Below are 6914 nucleotides of genomic sequence, written 5' to 3' on the forward strand. Positions count from 1 at the left end.
ACTTTTCCACAGGGCGACGAGGGGAGGATCGCCGGGTAGGATTATGCTATGCGATGCTACTTGGAGGACTTCAATCTACTCTCTTCTACATGCTGCAAGACGGAGGCTGCCAAAAGCGTAGTCTTCCATAGGACTAGCTATCCCCCTCTTATTCTGGCATTCTGCAGTTCAGTCCATCGACATTGCCTCTTTACACATATACCCATGCATATGTAGTGTAGATCCTTGCTTGCGAGTACTTTGGATGAGTACTCACGGTTGCTTTTCTTCCCCTTTTCCCCCCTTTCCCCCCTTTCCTTTCTTCCTGGTTGTCGCAACCAGATGCTGGAGCCCAGGAGCCAGAAACCACCGTCGACGACGACTCCTACTACACTGGAGGTGCCTACTACTACGTGCAGGCCACTGACGACGACTAGGAGTAGTTGAGGAGGATCCCAGGCAGGAGGCCTGCGCCTCTTTCGATCTGTATCCTAGTTTGTGCTAGCCATCTTATGGCAACTTGTTTAACTTATGTCTGTACTCAGATATTGTTGCTTCTGCTGACTTGTTTATGTCGAGCACTTGTATTCGAGCCCTCGAGGCCCCTGGCTTGTAATATGATGCTTATATGACTTGTTTTACTTTTAGAGTTGTGTTGTGATATCTTCCCGTGAGTCCCTGATCTTGATCGTACACGTTTGCGTGCATGATTAGTGTACGATTGGATTAGGGGCGTCACAATCTTAGTGTTTCCTAGGTGAATCGAATACGGCGAATCATGGGCCTCCTGCAGAATCAACTTCCTGATCTCGTGGTCATTGGGCACATATACTCGATCCTCAAACCATAAAGTATCATGCTCATCCTCACGAAATCCTTTAGCCTTTCCTTTACTCATCCTTTCCTTTATCTCGGCAATCTCCTAGTCAGTCTTCTGGGATTCTCTGATCTTACTCATCGATGTGGACTGAATTTCCAATGCTGCTACATAACCTCTCGGAACTATTTCCAAACATAGTTCGCGAAGATCTTCCGCTAACTCCTTGGGTAATCCTCCGGTCATGAGCGTATTAACATAACTCTTGCGGCTTAACGTATCTGCTACTACATTAGCCTTTTCGGGATGATAGTGCAGTTTCATATCATAATCCTTAATGAGCTCCAACCATCTCCTCCACCTGAGGTTCAATTCCTTCTGCGTGAAGATATATTTCAACTCTTATGATCCGTGTATACCTCACAATGGTTTCCGATGAGAAAATGTCTCCATGTCTTCAGTGCATGCACAATGGCTGCTAACTCCAAATCATGTGTAGCATAATTCATCTCATGGGGTTTAAGCTGTCGTGAGGCATATGAAACAACTCTTCCTTCCTGCATAAGTACTGCTCCAAGTCCTCGACGTGAAGCATCGCAATATACTTGATAATCATTTTGTTGGTCTGGAAGAATCAGCACTGGGGCTGCAACCAAACGTTTCTTCAACTCCTAAAAACTGGCTTCACACTCCTCGGTCCATTTAAACTTGGTGTCCTTCTTCAATAACTCCGTCATGGGCTTTGCAATCCTGGAGAAATTCTCTATGAACCTCCGATAATATCCTGCGAGTCCAAGAAAACTCCTGATCTCTCCAACTGATGTGGGTGCCACCCATTTAGTCACAGAAACAACCTTGGTGGGGTCTGCTGCTATTCCTTCTCCGGATATGACATGTCCGAGAAAACCAACTTCGTTTAACCAAAACTCACACTTGCTGAACTTGGCATGTAGCTGATGTTCTCTGAGCTTCTCAAGAACCAAACGCAAATGCTCCTTATGCTCCTCTTCGTTCTTCGAGTAGACCAATATATCATCAATGAACACCACGACGAACTTATCCAAGAACTCCATAAACACTTTGTTAATCATGTTCATGAAATAGGCAGGCGCGTTAGTCAGACCAAATGACATAACGGTATACTCATATAGCCCATACCTTGTGGTAAAAGTTGTCTTAGGTATATCCTGCTCTCGAATCTTCAACTGGTGATAACCTGATCGAAGATCTATCTTAGAGAAAACTTTAGCTCCTTGCGACTGGTTAAACAGATCATTGATCATCGGCAAAGGGTATTTGTTCTTGATCGTCACTTCATTCAACGCATGATAATCAACAACCATCCTTAATGATCCATCCTTCTTCTCCACTAGAAGCACTGGGGCTTCCCAAGGTGATGAACTTGGTCGAATGTAACCTTTATCCAGTAACTCCTTAATCTGCTTCTTAATTTCCTCCAAATCCTGTGCGAGCATCTGATACGGTCTCTTTGATATTGGCCCGGTGCCTGGCAATAGCTCAATCAAAAACTCAATGTCTCGATCCGGTGGCATGCCTGGTAACTCCTCCAGAAATACGTCGGGGTAATCCTTCACCACTGGTACTTCCTCCTGTACAACTCCTGATATGGAACTCAATTGAGTCCTCTTTGGCACATGCCGGGATACATACTTAATCCTTCTTCCTTCTGGGGTGGTGAGCATAATTGACTTACTGGCGCAATCGGTGTTTCCTCCATACATCGATAACCAATCCATACCCAAAATCACATCCAACCCTTGCGACTCCAGAATTATAAAATCCGAGGGGAAAACATGCCTACCTATGGTCAATGGCATATGAAAACATCCTTGGGTTGCCATATGCTCCGCTCCTGGCGAGCTTACTAACATAGGTGTCCTAAGAACTTTGGTGGGCAACTTATACTTATCCACAAATCCCCTTGATATGTATGAATGTGATGCACCAGTATAAAAAAGAACGAGTGTAGTAAATGCATTAATCAAAAACTTACCGACAACTGGGTCGGGTTGATCCTCAATCTCCTCCACACTGATGTGGTTCACCTGACCTTTGGTGAAGGGGTTGGGCTTCTTGGCAGAACTTCCATTGCCATTTCCATTCTTTGCTTCAGGACATTCAGTGGCATAGTGTCCATTCTTCCCGCACTTGAAACAAGTAATGTGACTTAGATCCTTCTTGGCGGGCGTTGCCGGGTTGGAACGGTTCTGGCTGCTGCTTCCTCCATTCCTATTCCCATTCTTGGGGCCACTATGGTTATGCGAACTTCCTCCATTGGAATTATGGCCTCCATGGTTATGGTGAATGTGTCCTCCCGAGTTCGGGGTAAAACGAGGTCTGTGTTGAGCTCCTAAATTGTACTTCCCTTGTCCATACTTCCTCTTGCGGCTCTCTATCTGCTGCTGCTTCCCTTCAATCATAAGAGCTCTATCTACCAACTCTTGGTAGTTGTTGAATGTTGCCACCATGAACTGCATGCTCAGCTCATCATTCAGTCCTTCTAGAAACTTCTCCTGCTTAGCAGCATTAGTTGCTACGTCATCAGGGGCATAGCGCGCTAACTTACTAAACTCATCCACATACTGGCCCACTATGCGTCCTCCTTGGTGCAAGTTGTGAAACTCGCGCTTCTTCATGTTCATAGCTCCTGCTGTGACATGGGTAGTGCGGAAAGCCTGCTGAAACTGATCCCATGTAACAGTGTTAATGGGGTAAGTGGCTGTGAAATTCTCCCACCATGATGTTGTGGGTCCATCAAACTTATGTGCGGCAAAACGCACACTCTCCGCATCTGTGCATCCTGTAGTGGTTATCTCCCTTCCAATCTTGCGGAGCCAATCATCTGCAACAATTGGCTCGGTGCTACTAGAGAACACCGGTGGATTCAACCTTAGGAAACGGGCTAAGTGATCAACAGGTGGTGGTGGTGGGTTGTTGTTGTTATTGCCTTGGTTATGATTCTGAACTAGCAGCTACATCAGGGTATTCTGCTGCTGGATCAACTGAGTGAGCTCCGGTGGGAAAGCAAATCCATTGTCACGTCTCGGAGGCATCTGATGGGTTTAGAAGGGGTGAGAAAAACAGAATAGAATGAGGTCTAAAGGGAAAACACTACCCATATGCACATGAGACAAACACATTCATATCACACCAATCAATTCAAACAAGGACATACAATCGGTCTCACTATCGTTACAAAAGTGCTCGGACTATTACTATATACATGGGGGAATACTACTAATAATATGGTGGTCGACTAGAAGTTTTGATCGGTGGAAGACACCATGATATCCGCTCCAGCTTAGTCTTTGTAGTCATCATCGCTATCGTCGGGGTCAGAATCGGTGTCGTCGATGATGATGTAGTCCTCTGAATGAATGTCCTTGGAATGGTCGTCATCTCCTCCTGGCGCGGGGTCTCCCATGAACACTCCTAGCTTCCTCGTTAGGTCGTCATTCTTCTCCACTAGTATCATCATTTTCTCCTCATATTCGTCGCATGTAGACTTGAGTTCCTCTTCTAGCTCCATAATCCTGGTCATCACCTTCTTTAGATCTATCATGCCTGCGCACATCTGGTTCTCCTGGCGACGAAGGTGCTGGTTTAACTCCTGGATGAAAGCTGCAATGGACCTGTCCCTCCTGGTGCTGATCATCTCCCATTGCTCATCTCGGCGCCCACATATCTGATAGATAGTGTCCTTAAGATCCTTGTGATAAACTTCTCCGATGCATCCCATGACGAAGTGGGCTTCCATGCTCTTTCCTAGACTCCAGGTTGGTGCATCAAAGGAAAACTCTATGGGCTCAGTAACTGGCATGAATGTCCTTCCTGGAACTTGAACTCGAATCATCCAACCCTCCTCTTTTGGTTAAGTGGCGATGTAGGTCCCGGTGAAGCTTGGTATTCCGATGTTCAGGTACCTAGTGACTTCCTTCAAGTGTCGCCCAAAAGGTGTGTCTTCATCCGTTTGTGTAAACTTGTTCCTTGAGTCCGCCATCCTATAGAGTGGAAAAGGGAGAGGAGTCAGAAATGAGTAGAGAAGAGTGACCTATGGTTGAACTTAGTGGTCGTGTCCTACAACCAGCATTTTCTCTGATACCATCTTGTAGCGACCAGACCTCAAACGGTTAAGTCTCTATGCATCAGTGTCATCCCTGGATCGGTAATGCTGACACGCACAGTACTCAAGGATTCATAATAGAGATTCAATCACACACTTATTATATGTCTCAAAATAGAACTTATTACAATAATATGGCTTAAGGCTATCTAAATAAGATAATAGCGGAAGGCTTGAAAGATAAAGTGAGTCCATCAACTCCAACAGCATAGCTGAATGAACGACAACGACCTAGCGCACCTTACTCTTCGTCTAAAAAGTCTGCAACATGATATGTTGCAGCCCGAAACGGGTCAGCACATGGAATATGCTGGCAATGTAACACAAAAGAGCATGAACAGAATAAATGCTATCACGACATGCATATATGGCTGGAGGAGAGCTCTATGGTTAATATTTTGCATAAAGCCATTTTTTCCCTACAACAAAGGAATATATTTTATTTAACTATCATGGTGGTTGTTAAACATTGAGAAGGTTCCTCCAACTCAATCCCAAATAAACATGTATCAAATAACCCAACAAATTAATTTAGAGTGATGAGATCAATATGATAATCCAAGAACCAGATACTCAAGATGTCCATAACCGGGGACACGGCTAACCATGATTAGTTTGTACACTCTGCAGAGGTTTGCGCACTTTTCCCCACAAGGCTCGATCTCCTCCGTAGATTTCTCGCACTACATGGTGTTTGAGAAACGGATGACCAAGACACAGTCTTTCAGAAACATTAACTCTTTACTCTGGATGGACAGTTACACCTACTTTTCCCTACATCTGCTAGTCCACCTCTTCAAGAGCTCACATAACTTACTCAACTATGCCAGATCCCATAATGGCTTGTGGCTGCACATGGAAGTTTCTAGCATGAATAATCTTATGATCCCTTTGAGCCTGGGTGGAACCGTAGGATGATCACACGGGTACTCCGGGATATCCTAGGACAACACTGGATTCTCTAGGTGCCCGCAACCAATCCACCCAAATGTATATTTGAGTAGCCATCTTAAGTTAACCATTAATTTAACAATTCTCACATCTGTCATGGATACACTCAACCAATCCACGTCTACGAGCATAACATAGCAATCTAAGCATAACGTAGAAGTAACTCCCAAAGGTTTGATAATAAAAGGCAATAGGTTCTACCTCATCATCTACTTCCCAATACCCACAAGTTGATCACATCCTAATCATGCAGTGTTTGAGGATTTGTAACTAATGCATAAAAACTGGGTATGAAAAGAGTATGATCAATGTGTTACTTGCCTTGCTGACGATCTGCAAACCCTAGAGACTCGTAGTAGCACGCTTCACACTCCGGGAATTCTATCAAAAACAACAATAGCATACATAAGCACTCAAGCAAAGATGCATGGGTAAAACTCAAATAAGAAGATCCAATCTGAAAGTTTAACTGAAGAGCTTTGATTTGCAAAAAGAATCAATCGAATCGGAGCTACGAGACTCAAACTATGATCAAAAGAAGATCGAAATCAAATCTGCTTGAAGCCAAATTTTAATTTGTCAAAATCATGTTCAAGTTGATTAACCAGAAAGAGGGGTTCGAGACGAAGATTTTGACGTTGGTTTCACTGGATTTCGACTAACAGTTAAAAAGTTGCGAGGGTTTGAAGATCAGGGGCTAATCTGCGGTAAAAATAATCGCGGATAGGTCCCTGGTGAAAAATAAAAGAAAAAGAAAAAGACTACGGCGCGAACGTTCGTTAACAGAGACAAACGGACGAACGCGTTCGCTAAAAACGAACTAATGAGCGGACGCTCGCTAAATAACGAAACCGAAAAAATGAAACGAACCGAACCGAACCGATGTGAAAAAAACGAAACTAGAATTTTAAAGAAAACCGGCGTTTTTGTACCTAAAACCGAAAAAACACCGACGGCGGCGGGTCCAATGGCGGCAGTGGGATTTCGGCGGGACGGGGCGGCGGGGCTGCGCGGAACGGCAAG

The sequence above is a fragment of the Triticum aestivum genome, chromosome 5B (assembly GCF_018294505.1).
Source record: "Triticum aestivum cultivar Chinese Spring chromosome 5B, IWGSC CS RefSeq v2.1, whole genome shotgun sequence".
Lineage (NCBI taxonomy): Eukaryota > Viridiplantae > Streptophyta > Magnoliopsida > Poales > Poaceae > Triticum > Triticum aestivum.